Source organism: Ambystoma mexicanum, chromosome 12 (assembly GCF_040938575.1).
Source record: "Ambystoma mexicanum isolate Mex_15411 chromosome 12, UKY_AmexF1_1, whole genome shotgun sequence".
NCBI classification, from domain to species: domain Eukaryota; kingdom Metazoa; phylum Chordata; class Amphibia; order Caudata; family Ambystomatidae; genus Ambystoma; species Ambystoma mexicanum.
This window is the reverse complement of record NC_090936.1, coordinates 795,471,929-795,499,019: the sequence shown is the minus strand read 5'-3', so window position 1 is coordinate 795,499,019 and position 27,091 is coordinate 795,471,929. Positions and strand designations below refer to the sequence as shown.

The window sequence follows — 27,091 nt, the reverse complement described above, 5'->3', positions numbered from 1 at the left end:
AGATTTGGGTGGCTATTTGCAGGCAGCTCCTAACGGGGCACCAAGATTCAGAATGACTCACGGTTGTTTGTGCCTGGAAAATATTTTCAGTGGAGTGACAAATATCTCCCAGCATTAGCACGACTGACCGGACGCAGCATGTCCAAAATAATGTAGAGGAGTTTGGGAAGGGTCTTCCATGAGAACCTTCTTCAAATAATTGGTGGAACTAGACTTTTTGAGATAAACGGGTTAAAAAGTCATATAATTTAAAATGGTCTGTCTAGAATAACAAATGAAAATATGCACTAGATGCCAAAGTACCAAAGGTACACAGAGCCATTAGACATATGTGGCTGATGACTGTGTCCACAATATTTGCCAATATTGACATTGTCATTGGTTATTTATAACGCGCTTAATACCCAGAGGTTTCTTAGCGCGGACCCGGGGATCAAACCTGTGTTGCTCCACGTCATCTTGCTTCCAAGGCGAGCAAATTGCCTCTGAGCTATCCTCCCAAGTCATTGTTAATCACGTTCATGATGTCACACTATGCATGTCAAAATTACCCTGTGAAATCATTTATTTGTTGCACCACAGTATGTGGCAGCTTTTCCATTGACATTTACTGTAATGAAGCTGATCTCAAAATATATGCCAGCAGTGCCTAGATAAATCACTTCTATGAAGATGTGCCCACAGTACATGCCAACAATCATCAAATCACTTTGATGATGTAATTCCCACAATATATGCCAGCATTGTCCGAATCTTTTTCAAAATTGTGCTGTTTACCTTCTTCAAAAAAACAAAGCATATTGACATATTGCACACAGTCATTCACTAACACTCACTGGGCCAGGACCATTGCTCTGGGGCAACACGTTTGACTTGGAAGCAAGACCGGGCAGAGCAACGCAGGTTTGAATCCCAGTCACGTGCTTAGAGACTGGACTCCGGTATTAAGAGTGTCACCAAAGATTGATTAATTAATTAATGATGCATTAAAGCATTTACAGACTCACATGTGAGGGCTCACCTCATCAAAACTCTCTAAAAAGGACTGTCAGGCACTTTTCATAGTATTTGATTTACTCGGAGGCACCTATCTTGAGCCAGCAGGCCATTTTTGTAACCCCCCTTTTCTAGCTAGGCCTTCTCAATGAAAGTGGAGAAGAAGGGATAGCCCTCTACTTCTAGCTAGCAGCAATATGGAGATATTTAACCCGCGCCCCTGACTGAGTGTAATGGCAGAACCAGATCTGTAAAAACATCTCTGTTATTCTAAAGCACTCATTCAATCAATTTCAAGAAACCACATTCATATTTAGTCCCACATTCGAGAACTCAGGGCAAGAATGATTATATGCAATTCCTCTCATATTGACAAACCAGTAGATTCCACTTATCATCTAGAAGAGAGAAACAAAGTCTATTAACAATTGTATGGAGATTTTGACATGGATTCCCCCTATTAACAGGGGAATGCTATAGCACACAAATAAGTAATACTGGCATATTCCTGGAAACAATGATCTTATTATATACAACAGAGACACAAGAGGTGAATGTAGAACATTTGGTCTACAAGTAACAGGACTGGGTAATAAGGTGACATTCTGTAATGCTGTTTTGTTGTAAGACAAATAGACGAATAGAATATTAAGAGGGGGTGGGTTAAATAGGCACGAGAGCTTGAAAGAGGAAGCTGAATAAAGAAAGAGGGAGTGGTAAAGGTGTAAGCAAACGAAACGCATAATTCTTTACAGGAATGCAAGGTTTCCAACTGTGATAGAAATGATATAATGGAACATGATTACTATTGGTGCCATTATTCTTAACATAAATATTATTATTTATTGTTATGCTGTGTGAGTATAATGATTAAGGGCACTTTAATGATATGTTGTCACTTTAGTGCGGCCGGATGGCTGGACCCTCATCTTGTAGATTCGTGTCTCTGCCACGGAGTTCCTTTCAGATTCGTTTGTGTGTTGTTTCACATTTAGTGGTATAAAGATCTGTAGTTGCGCACTTGCATAGTGCAAAGTACTCTTGGGCTCCGGGCAGTGCAATGGCAGGTGTTAAAGAATAAAGCACACTATACAGCAGTGCAGCTCTGCAATCTCCTCAAGGCCCTAATGCAGGTGTCGGCCCTGACACCAGACAAGTCAGAGACAGATGTCTTTACCACCTGCTGGATTATTTAACGAAGGGGGATAATGCAGTAAGTGTTTACAGCGAGTGATGCAGGCAATGTCGATCACTGCAGAAAAATACACGTAGCCTGCAGCACATGGCATTGAAATTAGACTAAGTGGGGCCGGTAATGGTAGAGACCAAAAATAGAATGTAGTGTCCCACTCATAGTTCACAGTCACAGGGCCCGATTCAAGGAATTAATTGTGCAGAACGGCACGCAAAATCGCGTTTGTCAATTCATGGAATAGAATGCACAGCACTTTTCCAAGACTTGTGAGCTGTCAAAAGCCTTACGCGAAACTCCATGCAGAGCATGGGTGTGGCTTGCGCAGAGGGCTGGGAAGAGGCAAGCACACCAAGCATGGGGAAGAACTTGCCCAAAAATGGGTGCTCTGACAGTCTCTCACACGCCCACAATTGCTTGGCATGAGACATATTCATGGATTCGATTGCACAAACTCTCGAACAGGAAATGGCCACGCAAGTCCTTCATATGATCCGCCACCTGTAGGCAGGCGTAAGTACACTTGCTCATCGGATTTGCAGCACAGAGGTGGGGTTGCATGTAGGATTTCGGGGTGCGTGTATGAAACCAATGTTCTGAACTTACTTAGGGGTGCCGGGAACAGTTACGGGGACCCTGAGAAGGTCCCCGAGATGCAGGCCTGCTTTTAGGGGACCTCATGAACTGTTTGAAGGGTGCGTGTATTAGCGCCCAGGGGAGCGTGCAAAGGTGGCTGATCTGGCTGTTTATGCTTTGCCTGTGGGCGTTTCGGGGGTGTTCTGGCCGCGACTTGAGAATACAGTTACTTTGCATGAATAATTCCATGAATACACATAGCGCACATTTTTTAATCAGCGCGCAGGCTCATGCAGTGTCCTTCTAAGCGCACGGCCCTTGCAGGATTTCTGCGCACATTTCCATGAATCAGGCGCACAGTGTTTAGTGCAAGAGCCCAGACAGGCAAAGCTTCAAATAATACAGATATTTTTCAAACCGGCTTGAAAATGATGTGGAATGCAGAAATCAAGGAGCATGTATAAAATATACATTTTAAGAAATACTGTCCTGTCCTTAACAATTCAAACAACTTTTTAGATTAGCATTCTTGACTACCCCTGGATGGGCTGGTGGGCCGAGTAGAGTATTCTCTGAAAAAGCAGAAACATACAGAATATTTCAAGATTCTGCTTCATCCACTAGAACGGATTTTCTCAAATTGTGCTTGTTTTTTCTAACACAGAGGCAAAGAGAAGCTATAATTTGCAAGAAACTCTGCATTCTAGCAAATCAGATTAGCTAGAGTGGTCTGTCCTCCTAATTATTTGGTGAGTGGAGGACTTTTCGACCAATGAGGGGGCATGGTGCATTGAAGTACATCAATTAGCTAAAATGTTCCACATTTTTACTGATTGCCCAGAATATTCCAGCCTATCTGATTGGCTGTTTTACCCAATCAGATGCCCTGTGGATGGCGGCCACTTTGTGGACGAATGGTCATTATGTTGGATTACCACATCCTTTGCTTTAAAAGGCTACACTTGTGCTCTGCAGGGTGATGATGGGACGCTTAGTGCAAAGAATGAGGTCCAACTTTGCACAGGTGTTGGCAGGGTAGCAGCATCGTGACAGAAATAGTTGTACAATAAAATCATGCTTTTCTGATATGAGATGTATTTTCTAGAAATCTAAGGAAAGGCTTAGAGTTCCAATCATTTTCCAGTTTCTAGTCCCCATTAATGATTCCAACAGAATCCATATTCTTTCAGATTAACCTTCATTTAAAGATCATATAAATCTTCAAATCAGCATCGAATGTTCGAGCTGTGTGTGCAATTAAAATTATATGATACCAAGGACTGCCTAGGTTGTGTGCTCATCTCTACGGTTATACAGGCAGAAATGTCTTTAAAAAGGAGACACTCCGAGGCAGCCCCGCTTTGACTCTTAAAAAGACCATTAACAAACTCTGAATATGAAATAAAAATTTGGAATAGCGGATCACTCTTTGATCTTATGTTCCTTACTCCGATCACTCATTGCCAATAATTAACTGTTACCAAACATAATTGTAGAATAACGGAATCATAGGGAGAGTTGATCATCCTTTGATCAGGCACAAGGAGGTCACTGGAGTAGACAGGACAGGCTCCGCATTAGCCAGCGTAAGGCGCGTTGCTTTGAAATTGCTACTGATCAGCTCAGTAATGGCTAAACAATCATTGCCGTAGATGCTATCGTTTACGGATAATACGTTTATCAATTACATTCCCATGGTATACATGTTTACAATAATAGTATTCGGGATTATACATTGGGTGAAATGCCAGCCCCTGCCCCCATTTCTGAGCACCGACCTAATTGCTGTCAACATTACCCAATGTATTGGAACACAATGCAGCAACTTCAGAAGGAGCAAGGGTCGAGCCTGCTCTGCTAGGATTAAACCTGTGGCCGGGGTTCACAGCGAGCTATATGAGCAAAGTTGAAGAATCCCATTCAGTTATATTTAACCCTGTCCCATGTTTGAAAATTGAGTTTTTAGCATGAAAAATCATAAACATGTTAAATAGACATCTTACTGCAAATACAGGTTCCCAAAGTGTAAGAACGCCTTCCACCTCTTGTTACCCCAAAGATTAGTTCTGCCAGTCCCCAGCCCTCACATTCTCTGATATTTTAACATCCCCACACCTGCTGCCTTGGTGATGCTGGAATCTTCCTATGGTATTAGCTGTTCCCTTGCTTGCAGAACCAAAGTAAGTCCACTAGGACTTGCTTTCTGTTATCAAAGCAGCAGTTCCTTTGTGCATGGTCCCATGCACTGCAACATCCATGAGCTGGGTCCCAAAGCAGTGTAATGTTAACACCCTGTACATCTCGAGTCAGAAGCAAAGGACACAGTTCATCATGCTTTAGAGAATCCTGAGTATGCATACCAAGCATGTATGTGGCAATTTTACCCCTGCACTTCGTTGTCCCCCAAAACAGGAACATAGGGGTGTGTGTGTATATTATACATTATTAATTAGGCTGGCGAGTCCTCAGACAGAACACATTTTGTATTCAGGTTTTCCTAGAATTGCACTCTAGTGATTACGGTATACTTCTGGCAGATGTTAACCTAAACAGTGAGAGAAGGTCGGCATTGTCTCACTCGCTTGTTAATAGCATCATCACAGTTCTTGAGTCCTTGATAGAGGGATGCATCTGAAGCACACTGCAACAACCGCCTTTAATGTACTGTAAGTGAAAGGTAACAGGCAAGAGAGAAGTGGTGTTCCCTAAGAAGGCTACCAGTACCCATCTTTGTTAGTGGGAGAGTTACCAATGAGATATGGGTGGCCTAAAATGAATTCCAAAGAGAGCTGGTTGACGCCCACACTGTAATTGAAGAGGGTATGGACAAGGCATAGCAATGGACTTGATCCACTAAGTAGGGAAGCTAAGGAATACACCATTCAAAGACCTGTGTCAGCATGAATGCCAACTGGGACCCCATCATTTTGTAGCATTTGTTACAGAGAATCTGCACCAAGAGCTGCTACGGGTATGTGCATTTCTACACTAGAGATTGTGTACAAGAGCTGGGTGTGTGAGTCCCCTCTATATACTCAGAACTAGTACAATGAGGGCCACAACTTTCAGACCAGAGGCTCTCCAGATTTAATTATTTCAAATTGTTCATTCCATCGCGCCACAAGCCCACAGGCCTCAGGGCTTGCAAACACCAAAAACGACAGACGACCAGGACAAAAAAAGCAAAACAATGCGCTGAGAAGGCCAAGAACGAAGCTCAGTAGTCAAAGGAGGGCATAACGAAGAGAGAAGTGAGGTACTAATCAAGTGAGACAAGATAATGCTGTGAAGCCCTATTGATCATGCTTCTGCCCAATATGTAGACAGAAGCTGCTTTGACCATCAGAGAGATCTTTCTGGCAAGAAATTAGTAGAAAGTGCCGCAACACTAGGGGGGGTGATGTTGTCCATCGTGCCTGAGCTAGCCATCACTGAAATTCTGGGAGCCTAGTCTGGCAATTGTTTGTAAATTGGTTGTAATGTACATGAAAGCCTGACCGAGGAAGAGCTGAAGAGGAGAAGATGTAGTGGTCCCTGAAGCTGGCATTGACCGTTCTCAGCTAAATCTGCTTATGTCGACCTTAATTATTCTATCCACAAACTCCAGAAGAAACATGATGAGGATGATAAACCCTGCACCTGAAAACACCTGACCATGAGTGGCTAGGAAGAACAGATCAAAGGTTCATGATTCCCACTTGAAAGTTCACTGTGATTAACACTGAAACATGACAGGATTGTATGCTATGGCCACAAATGGATCCTTGGTGATGAACACCTTTACCTATCAGAGAACTGGAATTGTATTTAGTCCCAGCCACCATATATCATATCTGGCCTCTAGGATTTACTCACGCTCTTTGCTGGAGTCTTTAAATGTGGTCATCCAGCCCCCTGGAACTCATTGACACATTGCTGGCCCCCATATATTATTGAAGCCTCAAACCCAGGGCAAGTGTCCCACTCTAGCGCAAAACAGAAGTTAGTCACAACTTTATGTTAACTGGCCCAATAGGATCCAGGGCTCCATTTGTGTTCCCCCATTATGCAACTACATACTTTGGGGCCTGCGCTCCTCAAAGGAATGCTCCATGAATTGTCATGTGCTGTAAAACTGTTCTTGATTTCAACCTTCTTTGATTTTTATTTCACTATCTTTTGGTTTATTGAATGCACTCCTCTTATATCTATGAATAGTCTTTTCCAGACATTGAGCTGAACTCCCTTCTTTCTTTGAATCTGTGGATAGGCCATTGATGGACATCAGACAAAGTACCATAAGCCTCTGGATTTTCTTCCCCTTCTGTTCTACTCGTCTATTACTGTCAGACAACATGTATTTATCTTTTGAAGAGCCTGAGTCCAAGACAAGAATTTCACCCAGCATAGATTAATCAACTCCCATATTTGTAAAATGTGTTTCACAGGAAAAACTCTGACTCACAGTACGTATTCATCCTTCTACCTACAAAGCTTCTCATACGCTGTGCTTCAGTAGCCCCCTTCATTGTAGGACCAGTCGGTAGTATCTCTTGAGGTAAAAGAAAGTAATGATTGTCACAGGTTTCAAGTATTATCACACTCCCCAAATACAGATCTCTATTTAGTTGAAAAGCACAGACCGCTTTTAAACCTCTGTGTGATCTGAAACATTCATAAATGATTGTTGGTGGCCAACTCCCACCACAGTTTGATTTAGGTGGGCATCTTGATCCCTTGCAGTCGGGTTCTGATTCAGCCATGACACTGCAATCAGTTGAAATAGGTTAGTTGGGTGTCATTTTCCAGCCAAGGAATGGAACCCGAGTAACCAACTTCCTACGCATTCACATGTTGGTAGCCTTCATCACACTGTATGGGTTCATTCTATAGGGACCTCTCAAATCTGGAGAAGTCCTATGCAGAAAGTCTCAACTGGTTTAACACTTGGTGAGCTGACTGCAAAACAAAGGGCACTTACTGAATCTATGGAATCTGAGTTTGGCTTAGTTCATGTTAAATATATGTTTAATTCCTTCTATAAAGGTTATTCACAACCATTTATAAAGCCATCAGATGAAGAAATAACCTTAAAAATTATAAACTAGAACCTACATAATATTCAGGCCTGGATGGTTAGAAACATTTTAAATGGTCCAAAGGTAAAAGGTCAAAAAATTAAACACTTAGGTGCTATGAATTGGTTGTGCCCATAGTTGGTGCCATACAAAAGACATGTAAATTAATAAGTAAATAGACTCTCGACACTGAGAACTTAATGCATGTTGGGCTCAGAAGTCAGAGTAGGCAGATAGAGGAGACTCGATGCTGACTGACCACAGGAATCATAGGATGTGAGTATATCTGTGCATGACAATAGCTACCAGGGAGAGTAAAGTTGTTGTTGTTTAAGTTGAAAAAAGGGTATTGAAGAAAGAGAAAGAAAGAGAGAGAGTGCGAGAGAGAGAGAGAGAAAAGAGATACTTCCGACAGTAGTTATTTTATGTTACGTTATTTAGTCTTATAAAGCGCATGTATGCCCAAAGGCACCTTGGCGCTAAGCAGAGGAAGAGGCAAAAGGAGCATACATACATTTAGAAAAGAAGGGTCTTCAGGGACCGTCGAAAGTCCAGGTGGTTACAGATTGCTCGAAGTGACCCTTGCAGCTGGTTTCATGCTTTTGCAGCTGCCGCGGAAAGGCACAGCCGCCAGTCCGAGTCCGTCTAACACGAGGGACCGATAGTCATAAGGCAGCCTGGGACCGGAGAGGGCGAGCAGGAACATAGTGCACACATTTTTCCTGAAGATGTTCTGCTCCTACCTTGTGAAAAGCCTGATGCACTAGGCACATAGATTTAAACAGAATCCGTGTTTCAATCGGAAACCAGTGCAGCTGTTTCAGAAGCGGTAACATATGAGTGCATGCCGGGGGGTGCAGGATTACTCTGGCAGCTGCATTCTGGAGCATTTGAATGCGATTTATCAGATAGTGTGGCTGGCCATACAACAGTGAATTACAATAATCGGCCGTACTGAGGACCAACAGCTACCACGGGGGCATGAAAATGAGCAGGAATGAAGGGAAGAACCTTTCACAGAGTGTGCAATTTAAAGTGACCAGATTTGCAGACTGCATCAACCTGCTCAGTCATGTCAAGAGAAGATGAAAACTTTATCCCCAGATTTCTCTTTGCAGGGGATGGAGAGGGAAATGGGTCAAGACAGACTGGCCAGAAGTCAGGAGTCCAGTAATTGAGAGGACAAGTCGTACCCACCACAAGAACCTTTGTTTCACTGCCATTAAGTTTAAGTGAGTTATTTGCCATCCAGGCACCCAGATCCTCGAGGCAGCTACTGAGCCGAGACAGATCCCGGCGGACCAGGATCTGCGTGTCGTCCACATAAGAATGAGAGCGGAATCCATGTGACATAATAAGAAGGAGAAGGGGACGAATATAGATATTAAAGAGGATAGGCGACAGTGCAGATCTTTGGGGAACTCCACAAACCAGTGCAATAGATTCAGAGCAAAAAGGTGGCAGGAAACCTGACAGAGACCGGTCCACCAGGAAGGCTGCAAACCAGTTCAGTATTTGGCCCCCAAGACCCGTGTTCGACAAACAGGAGATCAGAATAGAGTGATCGACTGTGTCAAATGCAGCCGACAGATCGAGCAGGAGTACAGCTCCCACCACACCCTTATCGACTAGGCGGGTCAGATCATCGAGGACAGAATTAAGAACTGATTCGGTTCCTCTACACGGACGAAAACCGGACTGAAATGTATTAAAAAAACGAAGTTTCCATAAAAGATGAGAGACGGTGGGAGACAAGAGCCTCGAGAACTTTAATCAGGGATGGGAGAAGGGAAATGGGACGGAAATTTGCCAGCACTGCTGGGTCCAAAGAGGGCTTCTTCAGTAAGAGAAGCAAACGTCCGTGCTTCAAAGAACTCGGGATAAGCCCCTCTTGAAAAGACACATTTACTGCTGTTGTAATATGGGTAGTCTGCAGAGATGTCGTTGAGCATATCTAATGGAATGGCATCGGCCGGCGAGGCGGATTTAAGGTCATGAATGGCTTTAGAGATGTCCTGCTCAGAAAAGACGGGAAAGGAGAGCCATGAAGTATTAGAAGTAGGCAGATCGGGAATAGTCTGCTTAGTCACAGTCCCAGCAGAGTTGTCACTAATATCCTTGCAAATAGCTTTGATTTTTGAATGAAAGAAGGAGGACAGAGACTCACAAAGAGCTTGTGAAGGCTCAATACAGGCGCCGGTTTTAGTCTGAGTGGAAAGGGTTCGCACTAGGTCAACAAGTGCTTTAGGCCTATTAACAGCATGCTCAATCTTCTCACTAAAAAAAAGATTTTTTTGCAGCCAGGGTTGCCTTTTGATATACTGTCAGAGCCAAACGAAAAGCCGTTCAATAGGGTAAGACCGCATGGCGGGCAGTGAAAGAGATACAAGAGGAGATACCTTGTATAAAGGGAAAACAGCTGTGTAGAATGGATTTGATAGATGTTCATTGTTGTTGATATTGTTTGGTGTATAATAGGATGGTAGATGTGTTTTTTGTGTGTCTTGGCAGATCTAAGGGGTCAGAAATTAAATTAATAAAGTGAAAAGGGAAAGGTCTATAACCTGGTAGTGCCAAAAAGTGTTCTCAAATAAAAGTATAATAGCTCCAACGTAAATGTTTTCCAAAGATGGAACCAACCTTAGTTCCAGAGTGGGATTCGATTCCCCTGGATTCTTTACTGGTAGCACAAATGTTTCAGGATCTAACTGTTCTTGGTGTCTTTCAACAGCCTACAACAATCCTCTTAGAAAAGCAACTGTTCAGCCTTATAAAATCATCTTCAACAAAAGTTCCATCTGTAAACACAATAGACATTATTATAACTCCAGCGTCTTGGAATGGGCAATTACTGGGGCATTACAGCCTCGGCGGACCCGATAATTGCCCATTCCCGGGCGCCGGAAAATATTTGTCCCCATTCCCATTTGAGTCCCATTGGACTCAATGGGAATGAGGAGGCCGGATGCACCGGGCACCGGGCACCTGGCGGGCGAAAAGGCACACATGAGCAGAACTCCTAGTTTGGCGGTCTGTTAACAACGGTACCAACAAGCTTTCCGGTACCGTTGTTACCAGACCGGCAACCTCATAAAGAGGCCCATGAATGTCCTTCTTTAAACACAAGTTCCTACTTTGTTTAACAACCACTGTTTCTGCTTGACACTCTTAACACTCCTTGCAGGTTTTGCAACATGCCGGGTATGCTCCCCTTTCTCTTGCACTCACAACTGCCTGGTATACTCTCCTGCCAAGACATCTTTTGCACTCATAACTGCCTGGTATACTCCCCTGACAGGACTTCTCTTCTTCTACTTTAACTGCCTGGTGTATGCTTTACAGGACTTCTTGTATATTAGTAGTCGGCAGGGGAGCTTAAGGGGAGAGTTAGGCAGCCTCTCAGCCAATGATAAGACTTGAAATGGGGCATTACCAAATGGTAATCCTGCAGCTCTGGGCATCCTCAGTGCTGGAGGTCACCATATTCCCCCGGCAGGGAATTAGGTAAATGAGCCCCTTCCCTCGGCCCCTCTCCCTCACCACAGATTTCCCCTACCCCGTCCCTCCACTTACCTGTGCTTTTTGAACCTCTTCGGGAGTGAGCACTTCTGTGACCAGTGAGTCCACTCCTGTTCTGTGACACGCCGCCATGGAAAGGAAGAAGGGACTATGCGTAGTCCCTTCTACCCTTTCAATGGCGGCCATTTTTTTGTTTACCTGTTTTCCTATTTTTTGAACGGCCACCATGGAGAGGAAGAAGGGATGACATGCAGACCCTTCTCCCTTTCCATGGCAGACATTTTGTTTGCTTTACTTTTTTTAAATTATTTTCAATGGCTGCTATGGAAAAGGAGAACAGACTTCGTTTTCCCTTCTACTGAGACCATATATTTGTTTTTCTTCCCAAAGGAAAAAAGAAGCTGTTAGTACCCTGGTCCAACGGGGTGGGGTACTAATAGCAATAATTTCCTCACCCGGTGGGCATTACTGAGTCAGGTAATGCCCCGGTGCTTTCGTTAAGGCCTTTGCTATGCTTGGACCTGTAACTATGGGCCCCGGGCATTACCTGACTTTGTAATGCCCCCCTGGTTTGGGGATTATTGCTAAATTATAGTTCCTTTTACTTTCAAGTAGCATATATCTTTCTTGACTTGGTATATGTAACGCTCACCTGATTCCCACGGAGGCGCCGGTCTCGGCAGGATGGTGTCTGTGACTCAAAAAGTGAAGTGCAGGACTCGATTGGCTTCCGGGGCTGAGCCTCTTCGCACTGTGTGTCTAACTCGAAGAGTGAGACATCTGCAGGTGAAAGAATATGGGGTTAATGATCTGGGGTTGTCGGGTATCTCTCTCCCTTTCCCTTCCTCGCTTTTCCGTGGAGCCCCAAGGTCAACGTGCTCACCTTAGATAGGTGAATGCTGGACTCTCCATCTGCGTCTGGTGCAGGGTGCTGTTGCCAGTTCCTTCACTGGGTGAAACGTAGGCCTCTTGACATCAGAGGATTGCTACCGTCGTTAACTGCACGAACGGTGAGTTTCCGGGCACCTTTTAAGTCCTTACAGTCTTTAGGTGCGTGGGCATGTTAATGTGGAACAGGGCTCTGTATAATGCTTTTTCTATTTGTCTTGCAGGGCTCTTGAGGTAGAAGATGGTGTGAAGAAAGCCGAAGTTCGAGCCAGAGTCTTGGAATGACGCGCTTGGAAATGCGTAAGTATATGCCGGAGTATTTGCAGGCGCCCTATTGTGGCGGGCGCGAAGGCGCGTAAGTAAAATACCTGTCTAATGTCTCTTCTTTTGTCTTTCAGGTGCAGGATTGCAGCGTTGAAGAAAACCGGAATTCCCGGAGTGCCGGTAGGTAATTCCACACAGGAATAACTATGCTTTTGTCTTCACAGGCTGAGGAGCAGCGTGAAGAGATGGTAGCTGCCGATGGATCAGGTGAGGAAAGCGCTGCGCGTGAAGGTTGCCGTGCTAACCTGTTGTTTTTTGACTTTGCAGGTGCTACTGAAGGCTGGATACAGGAATGGTAAGCGTTTGTTCTTGCAGGTTCAGGATCGGAAAGAAGAAAACTGGAACAGACACGGTGAGCGTTCTGCTGCAGATGCAGAATAACGCGAAGCACGTTTCATCAATCGGGTGTGGTTTAAATAGCCTTGGAGTGATGAGGCGTCTTCCTCCATGGCCTCGCCTAGGTAAGAAAAGAGTTCCTGTTCCAGAAGAGTTCCAGTGTTGTATCCAGGGAGTGGAGCTTGCCCCACCCAGGTAAGAAAGTAGTCCCGGCTCACAGAGGATTCCTATGTGGCTGGTAAGTAAGCAGCATGGTCTGCTGCAGGTAAGTCCACCCAAGCATCTTCATACAAATTATGAGCCCGGCGCTTCCAGTGCCGGGACCAGTGACTTTGATGAGCCTGGTGCCACCGGCGCCAGGACAAGGTCCAAAAGGTCCCAGTGGGGACCGGCTGGTGCCTAGGATGAAGGTTAGGGGCCTGCTTCCAAGGACGTTGGGCTGGTCCTAGCTCCTTGGAAGCAGTGATCATGACAGCACCCCCCTCAAGGCCCCTCCTAAGTGTGTCTTCTCTGGGGGTTTTGGCTTGTCGGGGTGATTCAGATGGAATTTCTTGACCAGACGAGGTGCGTGGACATGTTCTGAGGGTTCCCAAGACCTTTCCTGGGGGCCGTATCCTTTCCAATCAACCAGGTAATATAATTTAGATTTGGAGATTTTGGAGTCTAGGATGTTCTTTACTTCGAACTCAAGTTCTCCATCCACTAGAACAGGTTCTGGGAGTTCGGTCAATCGGGTTTCTGGTTGTATTGGTTTTAGTAAGGAGACATGGAATACTGGATGTATTTTCATATGCGAAGGAAATTCCAATTTGACAGCCACCGGATTAATTATGGCAGAGATGAGAAAGGGTCCTAAGTATCTCGGGATGAAGGTGCGGGGTCCTTTTAGAGGCAGGTGCTTAGTGGATAACCAGACCTGATCTCCCACTGCGTAGTGAGGGGCCTCTTTACGGTGTCGATCCGCTCCTTTCTTGTATAGAGCTTTAGCTCTTTGCAGATGGGCAGTGGCTTCTTTAAAAGTACGAGTGATCACCGAGTGCAAGTGATCCACAGCAGGTGTTTCGAATTCTTGGGGAGGATCCAGGTTAGAGGTCCTAGGATGGTTTCCGTATAATAGGAAGAAGGGAGTCTTCCCGGTTCCAGAATGGGTCGAATTGTTATAAGCGTATTCAGCGATCCAAAGGATATCCTTCCAAGGGTTTTCAGTTTGTTGGAGCATGCAACGTAAATATTGCTCCAGAGTTTGATTTGTCCTCTCGGTCTGTCCGTCAGTTTGGGGATGGTGACTGGTTGAAAGTCTCACATCAATTTGGGCTAAGCGACAGCAACTTCGCCAAAAGTGGGAGATGAATTGACTTCCCCTATCGGAGACCAAAACCGAGGGAAAACCGTGTAACCGAACGATGTTTTCTAAGAATTCTCGGGCTAATACTGAAGCTGAAGGTAGGCCCTTCAGGGGAATGAAGTGAGCCATCTTGGAGAATAGATCCACGACTACTAAAATGGTATTATACCCTGAGCATGGAGGTAAGTCCGTGATGAAATCCATGGACAGGGTATGCCATGGACAGGGAGGGATGTCCAGTGGGTGTAAGAGGCCGGCTGGTTTCTCCTTCTGACTTTTATTCTGAGCACACACACCACAGGAGATTACAAAGTCTCTAATATCCTTCTTCCATGATGGCCACCAGAAATGTCTTTTGACCTTTTCCATGGTTTTGGTAATGCCAGGGTGACCCTCCATTAATGAGTCGTGATAACAGGAGATTACCTGTTTTTGTATTTTCTCACAGGGCAAGTACAATCGTCCTCAGAAATATGGTAGGTCTTGGTCCACTGAGAAATCCTTCCCCTTGAATTGCCAGTCCTGTAATTCTGCCGGAGTTAGGAGCGATTTGACTGTAGTCTCGATGTCTTCAAAGGATTGAGCGCTGACCAAGCCCAAAATCCTTTGTTCTGGGATTATGGGTATTGGTTCAGGATTGGTCAAGTGTTCATCTATTCCCATCCGGGAGAGGGCATCTGCTTTTCCGTTTTTACTGCCTGGTCGATAAGTAATTATAAAGTCAAACTCAGCCAAAAACAGAGCCCAGCAGAGCTGCCTGGAAGACTGAGCTTTGGCCGTCTTCAGATATTGTAAGTTGCGGTGATATGTCATTACGGTGACTGTGTGTCTGGCTCCCAAAAGATAATGCCGCCAGGCTTTAAAGGCTGATCTGATAGCTAAAAGTTCCTTGTCTGTAATTGAATAGTTGATCTCGGGAGCTGAGAATTTGCGGGACCAAAAGGCTACAGGATATAATTGGTGTGTGACCGGATCTCTTTGTGATAAAACTGCCCCCATAGCAAGACTTGAAGCATCTGTTTCTACGATGTAGGGGAGTTCTGGGCGAGGGCGTTTTAGAACAGGTGCAGAGATGAATTTAGCTTTTAAGTCCTGAAAAGCTTGTTCCGCCTCGGTAGACCACTCAAAACGTTTGTTTTTCTTTAATAGAGCGGTGATGGGCTGGACTATTCGAGAGAATTCAGGAATGAACCTGCGGTAAAAGTTAGCGAAGCCTAACATGCTTTGAACTCCTTTTACAGAGGTTGGTGAAGGCCACTTGATGATTGCATCGACTTTCTTTGAATCCATATGGACTCCGTTTGGTGACAATATGAATCCCAGGAACTCAACTTTAGTTACGTTGAAAACGCATTTTTCAAGCTTAGCAAAAAGGTTATGTTGACGTAATCTCTCGAGGACCTCTTTAACGTGTTTCTGATGTTCCTCTTCAGATGATGAATAGACGAGGATGTCATCAATGCAGACAACAACACACACATCTATGAGTTCTCTAAGGACATCATTCATAAAATACTGGAAGGCGGCAGGAGCGTTGCATAGTCCAAAGGGCATAACTTGATATTCAAACAGCCCATACTTGGTGCGGAAGGCCGTCTTCCATTCATCGCCCTCTTTTATTCGTACCAAGTGGTAGGCTCCTCTGAGATCCAACTTTGTATATATACATGCGTCTTTGACTTGGTCCAGGAGTTCAGGGATCAAAGGTAACGGGTATCTGTTTTTAACAGTGATTTGATTCAGGGCGCGGTAATCTATACAAGTCCTAAGGTCTCCTTCCTTTTTCGGAACGAAGAACAAAGCCGAGGAAGCTGGAGATTTTGAAGGACGGATAAATCCGTTAGCTAGGTATTGGTCCAGATATTGTCTGAGGTGAAGATTCTCTGGCTCGGTGAGGGCATAAATCCTACTGCAAGGAGGAGTTGTTCCGGGTATCAGATCTATTTGACAGTCGTAAGACCTATGAGGAGGCAGGGTGTTAGCTTGGTCCTTCCGAAAGACGTCTTGGAATTTCTGGTATTCGGGAGGAAGTTTGGGAACCTCAGAAGAGATTGCCGCCAGTGAAACATCAGGCCGAGGATAACAAGTGGAGATACATTCTGGAAACTGAACCGTCTTTGCTCGCCAATCGATCTGAGGATTGTGCTTCTCTAACCAAGGAATTCCTAGAATGATCTGGAACTGAGGGGCCTTGATCACATCGAACACGATTTTCTCCCGGTGTCCCTCTTGGCTCACTAACGACACTTCTTGGGTGGCATGAGTTACTGGTCCGGAGGCTATCTCCGTGCCATCCACTGTAGTAATGACGTCTTTTACTGCCTTAAGGACAAAAGGTAGATTCATCCTTGATAGCATTTCACGGTCCACATAATTACCGATTGCTCCGCTGTCGATGTAAGCTTCAATTACATGCAAACGATCCGGACGTTCAGGGCTAATGAGGACCATAGGCACCACGAAATGCGAGGTCATGGAACAGATTTTAACGCTCTGCAAGAGGACCTCTACACTTGTCGGGCTAGGTCGTTTCCCTGCTCAGAATTTGTGGTACAGGTATCTGCGGCTCCTACAGCCTTCTTAGCTGGTTTCACTGGACAGTCTCGAAGAAAGTGCCCCGAGTTTCCGCAATAGAGGCATAATTGCAGCTGTCTTCTCCTTTCTCGCTCTTTTTGGGTTAAAGGTCCTTTCATGCCCCCTATTTGCATGGGTTCCACGGTGTCAGCTCCCCTAGTAGAGGTCTGCGGTTTAGAAAACACTTGAGTATCAAATTTGGAACGATCAGCCTTTCTGTTCTGTAATCTGTGGTCCAATTGAACAACTAAGTCAATATAGTCTGAGCATTCTTGTGGAGGATTCACAACTTGAGCTAACACATCCTTGAGCTCTCCACGCAGGCCTCTGTAGAAAAGCGTTATTCTTTTATCCTCAGGCCATTGAGTTTCCACTATAAGTCTGTTGAATGAGGCAATGTAAGTCAAGAGGTCTTGATTACCCTGTCGTAACGAAAGGAGTTCATTGTCCAAGGCCAGCCCTTGTGCATGTCTTGCGAACAGTTTCTCCATGCTGGACTGGAAGGCCTGGAAATCATGAAGAACCGGATCATCCTGAGTGACCAAAGGGATCGACCAATCTGCGGCACTGCCACTGAGATAAGAAAGCACAAAAGCCACCTTGGCCTGATCTGTTGGGAAGGCAGCTGGTCTACATAAGAAGTGTAGGCGGCACTGGTTAATGAACACTGCAAATCTCTTTGGGTCACCAGAAAAGCGTTCGGGCGGAGCCAAGGGCACATTACCGGGTAGATTGATTTGCACTGGATTTGAGGAAGATGCTGAAGGATAATTTCCTCCTGGAGCGGGCAAAGGTGTTTGTCCTGCCTGCGTTTGTAGCAATTGCCTAGCGAGGTCCTCTGTTTGCTCCTTGGATATTATCAGCTCTCTTCTTAGAGCGTTTGTTTCCTGACGAGCTGCATGTACTTCTGCTCTTAGTTCCCCAAGCAACTGGGCCAATTGATAAGTATCCGAGGTTTCCATTGCGCCTGGGTAGGAGTTTTGCGGTGGGCTTTGCGTTCTGTAACGCTCACCTGATTCCCACGGAGGCGCCGGTCTCGGCAGGATGGTGTCTGTGACTCGAAAAGTGAAGTGCAGGACTCGATTGGCTTCGGGGGCTGAGCCTCTTCGCACTGTGTGTCTAACTCGAAGAGTGAGACATCTGCAGGTGAAAGAATATGGGGTTAATGATCTGGGGCTGTCGGGTATCTCTCTCCCTTTCCCTTCCTCGCTTTTCCGTGGAGCCCCAAGGTCAACGTGCTCACCTTAGATAGGTGAATGCTGGACTCTCCATCTGCGTCTGGTGCAGGGTGCTGTTGCCAGTTCCTTCACTGGGTGAAACGTAGGCCTCTTGACATCAGAGGATTGCTACTGTCGTTAACGGCACGAACGGTGAGTTTCCGGACACCTTATAAGTCCTTACAGTCTTTAGGTGCGTGAGCACGTTAATGTGGAACAGGGCTCTGTATAATGCTTTTTCTATTTGTCTTGCAGGGCTCTTGAGGTAGAAGATGGTGTGAAGAAAGCCGAAGTTCGAGCCAGAGTCTTGGAATGACGCGCTTGGAAATGCGTAAGTAAATGCCGGAGTATTTGCAGGCGCCCTATTGTGGCGGGCGCGAAGGCGCGTAAGTAAAATATCTGTCTAATGTCTCTTCTTTTGTCTTTCAGGTGCAGGATTGCAGCGTTGAAGAAAACCGGAATTCCCGGAGTGCCGGTAGGTAATTCCACACAGGAATAACTATGCTTTTGTCTTCACAGGCGGAGGAGCAGCGTGAAGAGATGGTAGCTGCCGATGGATCAGGTGAGGAAAGCGCTGCGCGTGAAGGTTGCCGTGCTAACCTGTTGTTTCTTGTCTTTGCAGGTGCTACTGAAGGCTGGATACAGGAATGGTAAGCGTTTGTTCTTGCAGGTTCAGGATCGGAAAGAAGAAAATTGGAACAGACACGGTGAGCGTTCTGCTGCAGATGCAGAATAACGCGAAGCACGTTTCATCAATCGGGTGTGGTTTAAATAGCCTTGGAGTGATGAGGCGTCTTCCTCCATGGCCTCGCCTAGGTAAGAAAAGAGTTCCTGTTCCAGAAGAGTTCCAGTGTTGTATCCAGGGAGTGGAGCTTGCCCCACCCAGGTAAGAAAGTAGTCCCGGCTCACAGAGGATTCCTATGTGGCTGGTAAGTAAGCAGCATGGTCTGCTGCAGGTAAGTCCACCCAAGCATCTTCATACAAATTATGAGCCCGGCGCTTCCAGTGCCGGGACCAGTGACTTTGATGAGCCTGGTGCCACCGGCGCCAGGACAAGGTCCAAAAGGTCCCAGTGGGGACCGGCTGGTGCCTAGGATGAAGGTTAGGGGCCTGCTTCCAAGGACGTTGGGCTGGTCCTAGCTCCTTGGAAGCAGTGATCATGACAGTATAGCTACTTGCTTTGACAGTTCTCCTAAGCCTCCACCGCATTTGCATTCACTTCTTATTGGAGTTCTCAGTTGGCACTCTGCCCTTTTAGTTCACAAGCAATCTTCCTATTAATTCACTTTCCGTGAATGTACAATGTCCAAATTCCCTTTGACACGGTAGCCAAAATGGCCCAGGATCCCCACTCTGCTCTGGCAGACTCTCCAATTCCCTGTAGCATTTTGGGGCTTGCTCATGGATACGTGGTGTACTTTTGACTCTTCCTTCTCACTCCGAGTGGCTCTGGCATCTCTCCAGGCTCTCTTATGCCCCCACTCCTGTTAGCTGGTTTTTTCTCGGTTCCTGTAAGGAAAACGCTGCTTCTGTTGGCTGCCAGCCATCCAGGGATCTTCTCAAGGCTCCTGGCATCTCCACGGCACATTTTGCTCGCACCACGCCGGCTCTCACCTCCAGCCTCTGCACACCAGTTTGTGCATCCAGCTTCAGCACCCGTCTCGTACCTCTTCTGTCTGCCTTCCATGAAGATGCAATGTCTCCTCCTGAGCGCCTCGTCAGAGTTCTGTGACCCTTTTTAAAAGTCCTGCACTCAGGTGTGTCCATCAAACAACTAGTACGTTTGTTTGGCTTAGCGTCCCTGTTGATCTCCATCAACTCCTTCATCCTCCTCATCTCAGTACTTAAGTGATTGTCGGAAATGAAGTCTGTTGATTTTTTTTATGCACAATACTTGGAGAGTCCTCCTTGATGATTTCATACAGGAATTAAAACTAGACCTGAAAAAGGTTCTCTTGGAGCTTTTACCCTTCGGTTTACGGTTGAGAGTTTGGCCTAAATGTTGTTGGGAAAAGGTCTCCTTATTTTCCCTATAGGGGGAAACAGTTACATAGCAACAAGCCATTAGGGTATTGGGCAACAGGTGGTCTTACTCTTGGGAAAATGGGGGGATACCGTGCCTCATCCAATGAACCATAACATCTACCCAGAGTCAGTCTCCTCCCATGTGATCCTCCCTCATGTAGCCACCCCCAGGGCCAGGGTCACATGAGAGGAGGTTATCACCGGGGAATCCATGATGACTTCATTGGATTAGGGTTAGGGCGAGTTAGGGAGGACTTTTTGTTGATAGTGTAAGCATTGGGAGGGAGGGGGTGAGAAAAGGGAAGTGCGTAGAAACAAGGATTGGTGATTTTATTTGGAATTTGAGAGTTATATTATTATAATGGCAGACACCCCCAATGCTCATTTGTGTAAGTCGCTTCCCCAATATAAGGAAATGATCCTTAGAAATCATGTACAATGGGTTAAAGTCACAGCTGGCAAAATGGTCCGGCCATGACCTCAAGAAAGGACACACTCAAAACATCTGCTGCAACATAAGCACACATACTTAAACGCCACACACAAGGGAAACAATTACAGAGTAGACTAAGCATACTCGATTTATGAAAGATGTTTGAGGAGCATATCAAAAAAGAGATTATAGGTAAAAGATACGATGAAGGGCATGTGCACCCCACAGTGCCTCCTCTCCCCTCAACCATGTGCTACATTTTTGACCATGCCAGGATTGTATCCGTTGCAGCCTGCCGCAGGTTATAGAAATCCCAGATACATGCTGCCAGAGGTGGAAGAAAATATTAAGGAAAAGGAAAAACAAAGTCGCACAAAAAGTGCATTAGCAACACAATGATAAACTGCAGTTTAGAAGCACAGCTAAAGGAAGAAAAGGAAGAATTGAAAAGGATGGATGAAAAGCATAAAGGGAGGAGAACAAGAAACTGCAGTCACACCAGGCAAATGAGTGGGAGGACAGATATTATTCAAAATAGATCGACAAAAAACTGATGATGACAACTGACAATGACAATGTGAAGGCCTTGGAAAAGGAGAATGAGCATGGAAAAGGGAGAGAAGAGTATAGAAGTGAGGATAATGCTAGCATTAGTAGAAGGGTGACAGAGGACAGAGAAGGAGAAGGAAGGATGAGGGTGGTCACTGACAGCATCATCAGAAACATAATAGATGAAATAGAGAGGAGTGTATGTGAGTGAAGGTCTCCTAAATGAAATACTGGCAGTGGTAGAGCAAGAGGAAGATGAATAGGAAGATGAAGGGGAGGAAGAGGAAGATGAGGTGACACAAGCTCCTCAAACAAGAGTGCCCAAAAAACTACAATATCCACTAACAGATTTGCAAGATGACGAGCTACTACGGAGCGCGTACACGTCGCACCCTTAGCTTCTTCCAATAACTTCAGGAAAACAGCATATGTGAACAGATTAAGGAATTTTACAAGTAATCGAGCAAGCCGCATTGTGATAACATCAAAAGGGATGAAGGGTTCAATTGCGCCCATACGCAAAGAAGGCATAACACAGTTACCCTTTCTCCTAGGGGGAGGGGGCTGGCTCAGTGTATACCGTGGCCTCAAAGAGACCAAAATAATTTGATGGCTAATTTACCATCATTGACATCAGGGGCAGGAAAGTGGATTCATGAGCTAGAAAAAAGGAACGCAGGAATGGCTTTGGTGGTAGGGGACGTGAAGAGTTTACTTGCTTCCCTATTGCAAGAACAATCAGATGATGTAAGGGCAGGTTATCCTGATGTGGCACACATGAAAATGTGCACAAGGGTTTGCCATTTAGCAATTGCAGGACAGATGTTTAGAGGGCATTGAGGGTCCGGTACCCAGATATGTCAGACATTAATGCGATTATGACATGCAAAATGAGGATAGAGGAGAATCCGGTGGCATACATACAAGAAATAAATACAACAGAAGTGGCATTTAGAGACAAGTGAAAGCTGGGACAAATATATACCAGTGTTTTATCACATTTTATGCCAGGGTTTTCCAGAAGAAGTTCAGAAACCGCTAAAGAAAATTGTAGGGATTGAGTTTAAACAATGGCCCGAGATAAAGTTCAATATTGTCCATCATTGTTGAATGAAACAAATAAAGGAGAGGTGCAAGGTAGAAGACAAGCAAAGAGTGCAAGCTAAATTAGTGCAAAAGAAATTGTCACAGATCACGGTAGAGAGAGAAATGATAACGAATGTTAGGGGAGAGAATTCTGTGCAGGAACTCCAACAGCAGGGGGCGAGCAGATATTTGGGAGGAAGAGGAGAAGGTAACTATTACTCCAGGCGTAGGGAGTATGCACCAAAAGGAAAAGGGTATGGATTTGGAGGTGGATATGGGGGAGGGTTTGGTGGGACAGGACCACTATTCAGAGATTAATGGAGGTTTTGGAGCACAGTGTTGGACGTGTGGGGAGATGGGGCATTATGCACAGACGTCCAGGATTAGAGGGGACATGAGCGAAGGATGTCAGCAACCCAGTCCAAGAGGGGAGGCCTGTGTTCCCCCACAATAATCTGCACAGACACAGCAAGAGCAGGACACATTTCAATATACGCAACAGCAACCATTCCCAGAAAGGCAGCCGCAGATGCACCGACACCACAGTGGAGGACGCCAGAGATACAAAAGCTGCAGCAACCACAAGTACAACAGCAATCACTAAATCCATTACACATGCAAATACCACAGTCTGCACAGTGGGACAGGAATCTATTGCCCTAAAATCCAGTACCCATGACAGGGGATGCAACAGTAGTGGGAGGGAACCCCTTCACAGGAACATGGAGGAGCATTTACCCCTAATATGACAGCCCCCAAAACCTTGGGTTGCGATGACAATAGGGGACATGACGTTCTCCTTTTTGGTTGACACCAGGGCAACAAGATCTTGTATTAGAGAAGGAGGGTTTCCACTGTCACAAATAATGATGGACGCACACAGGTTCTCTGGGGCTATGACAAAGGTTCCATTCACAGAAGAGCTATGTATAACAGTGGCAGCACCATTGCAATATTCTTGAAAGACACTGGTTAACATATTGGGAAGAGACTTTATGAGTACATTAAACATGACAATCTCATTTACTGAGGAAGGGATAATATGCTCAACACCAGACATTCATATGCAAATGCAAGAGACTTTATATGAGCATTCCACAGAAGGAAAGCACTATGAGGGATGCCCTTAAATTCAGAATCATTCCTTTAGGGGGTACAGGTGTTTCTAGGATGGCTTCCATGAATGCACATTAAATTGTTATGATTATCCACAAAGTTTTCGTTTATAGCAGATGTACCCATGGATGTGGCAGAAGCAGAGATAATCAGGATACATTTTGAAGCAGCAAAGTTGCGAGAGGACAGAGTAGTGTTACACGGGACAGATGAGGAAGGGGTTAGCTTTCCCTGGAATCAACACAGCGGTTGAGCGACATGACAGATGATGAGCTATTTGAAGATGATGATACAGATAATCAAATACTTTTTGAAATGTCTATTTCATACCAGTTGCAAATACAGTATAGGGAAACACCTCAGATAAAAAGTGTTCACTAAAAAGGTACCATCTTTCTTGTAACAAGATTTGGCAAAGGTACCAAGTGTACTATAGACTAGTGGCCCTTAAGATGTAGGTCTGCTGAAAGTAATTAGAGCAATATGAATAAAATTGAAGCAGGGAGATATTTTACCCCTAGTTAAACAGTATCCCATGTCAAGGCAGGCAGACGAAAGCATTTATGAAACAACTGCTGCCTTGATGCGACAGGGTATCATTGTGTCATCTGAATCTCCATGCAATATGGTGGTGTACCCTGTGAAAAAAGCAAAAGGAGGATCTTGGAGATTCGTACAATATGTACGCCCCTTAAACAATATTGTGGAGGTGGAATTAACAGTTGTGCCAATCTGGCTACAATCTTGTGTAACATACCACCTACCACCACACTCTTTATAGTGATTGACCTAAAAAATGATTTATTTTACATTTCACATAGCCTCTCAATATCCATTTCACATAAACTTTCAACATATACAGACATACATGATGACATACCCTCAATAAAAGAAACAAAGTTAAAGGGGGGAGAGGTGGTCTTCATTGATGGTTCATCTATGATCGATCGGAGCGTGGGACTGAGGCATTCAGAAGCAGCAGTGGCAAATAGTAGCAGTGATATTTTGAGATTGTGACAAGTAACAGATTACCAGCATATTTTTCTGTGCAGGCAGCTGAGTTAGTAGTGATGATATTAGCATTTGAAGAGCATGAGGACCAGGTGGTGACGATATATTCGGACTCCGCCTATGTGACGTTTACAATACACTCAGCACTAACATGGTGGAGGATGACGGGCTTTCAGCGGATAGATGGCACACCAGTACAGCATGCCCCATTATTAGGAAAATTACTTGATGCACTGACATATCCCATGATGGCTGCTGTGGTGAAATGCACAGCCCATACTAGGGGCACAGACCTAATTCCCTGCTGTAATAAAGTCACAGATGCAGAAGCAAAAAGATCAGCATATTTTCCACAATTAGCAGAGATAACAATTGCCCCACACAAACTAATGCGCAACAAGGAGGTAACGGAGGCCTATAATCTATTATCATTGACATAATTAATGAAACTGCAAGTATGCACACCACAGACAGAGCAGGATCTGTGGACAAAGCAGGGATGTTCATTATCACCCAACGATCTGGTGTGGTGACAGAATAGCACAGGGAAACACGTAATGCCCCTAGAGTTGCTTACAGTAGTGTTACAACAGTTGCACTACCCAGCAGACACAAGTGAGTATGTGGCAGCAGATATTTTAGAGGAGTGATTCATCCCAAACCTGCATGACCATTTTGTTAATTTTATTGTTAATTGTGTCACGTGCCAGCAGTATACTGCTGGACATACCTTGAGAATGTTGAGAGGAGAAGTGCCCTGCCCAACAGGCTAATTTCACCACTTGCATATAGACTATGTCGATATGCTCCAAAGTTGTAATCGATGCCAATATATGATTGTGGTGGTGTGTCCCTTTACAAACTGGATAGAACAGGACAATGTACCCATGCAGATGCCAAGTCAGCTGCTAAGTACCGTGTACGCAGGGTGTTCCTATGATGGGGAGTGTGCAAAGTGCTGCGGTCAGATAACAGACCACAGTTAATTATTTTCAGACGTCACATTCCTGCTTGCCATCAAACACAAGGATGGCTCTGTTTATCACCATCAGGCCAACAGCATTGTGAAATGTCTAAATGGCCTGCCGAAGGAATACATTGCAAAATTAAGAGAAACATTAAACAATAATTGTCTGCAGGGCATTCCCCTGGCTCTTTTTCACCCTACACAATCAGCCAGACCAGACCATCACCTCACACCCCATGAAGTTTTGACAGGAAGAAGAATGCACATCCCTATTGCTCCTCCCACATGTGCTCAATTGGATGCAGAGAGTTTTGCAAACGTGCTAGGAGATGAGATGCATGATTATTTAACTGTCATGAATAAATGTTTGAAATGTATTTCTCCACAGATAGGTGCAGCAGGGGGGAAAGAAGTAACCAATGACAACAGAGAAAGAATTGTAGATGTAAATGGTGTAATACATAATTACATTCCATAATACTGTAATGTAAACTGCAGTTGTTCCAAGATGATTTCATGTATGTGTGGAACTTCATCCGCAAGTGGCACAAGCCACGGTTTGAGATTGAAATGTATCATTTGTAGAAAGATGTAACTATAAGGAGTTATTATTAGTTGTAGAAGAACCAATAGTAAAGGGTTCACTTATAGATAGCTATATGTTCTATAATTTAGCAACAAATCAAGTGAGATAGCAGAAGGTTTTTATGATGATTACTAACTATGACATCAGCTATGACATGTTTTTTGCTTAAAACCTTGTTGTTCCTGACGCCATGTTGAGAATGTCCTTTGTACGCTCTCCCATCAGCCATTTGTATCTGAATAAAGCTGGGGTTTTTCGTGCACTTGTAGTTACTCCGTTATTGAGTTTTTTAAGTTATCAATATATTTGGGCCTATCTTAACATTGCTGATGACACTCGGTGCCTCAACCCCACCTCTTGGGAGTACAGCATGGACACTAAAATCATCAATGCACTCTATTCCCATACCCACCAGTGGATGACTCACACAGGCCTGGCTTCGAATGATTCTGAAAGAGAATGAATGTTAGCTGGCACAGCCAGCTGAATCAAAAAGCTACAACCGGAGTACAGAAACTTTGTTATAGCTGGCTATACCATCACCACTCTAGAGTAAGTAAAAACCCCGGATGTTTACCTAGATGCAGAGCTGAGCATGAAGGGCCATGTTAATAACATCATATCTACATCAGCAAACCACCCTAAATTGCAAAGTGAAATTCAACCTTTTTGTCCAAAAAGTGTTGCTCTTCTTTGGCAAGAGTAATTATTGGAGCTCAGCTGGACTCATGTAGAAGTTTGCTTTATGAAATAAATAAGGGAGAAATAGCTAAACTACAAGTAGTCCAGAGTAGTGTTGTACGCCTGATTGAAGGTCTAAGTAGGAGAGATCATTTTTCTGATGCTAAGCAAGCACTTCACTGATTACCATAGGAGCTAGGATATCCTTCAGACTTCTTACTATCATGCATAAGTACTTGTTTGGCAATGGCCCAAGCTACATATCTGAAAGGATCTCGTGGCTACATATACAGAGAACACTGAAGTCTAATTCTACGAACCTGTTGTCTATACCAAGAGATAAACTAACCTCAGTGAGTCAGCGTGCCTTTGATGTATCAGTGCCTAAGCTTTGGAACTCCACTGCTTACTTGAGGGGCCATTGCTCCTTGGCCCGGTTTAAACAAGCTCAGAAAACTCATCTTTTTGCCTGACTATATTAGCAGAACCGTCAACCTTAATGGCCTTGACCTGTACTGGTTTAGATGGACGTTTGTTTTGTGTTTGTTGTGAGTCTATTTGATTTTGTTGAGTGCCCTTGTGCCCCTGGGCTTGTCTGTTTTGGGGCTATACA

At 44.8% G+C, this 27,091-nt stretch overlaps 1 protein-coding gene across 12 annotated transcripts in view; it reads right to left on the bottom strand.

Moving 5' to 3' along the window:
* The window catches only part of PTPRQ (protein tyrosine phosphatase receptor type Q), a 2,012,995-nt gene that overhangs the window by 939,136 nt on the left and 1,046,768 nt on the right, over window positions 1-27,091 (bottom strand). The window lies entirely within an intron of this gene.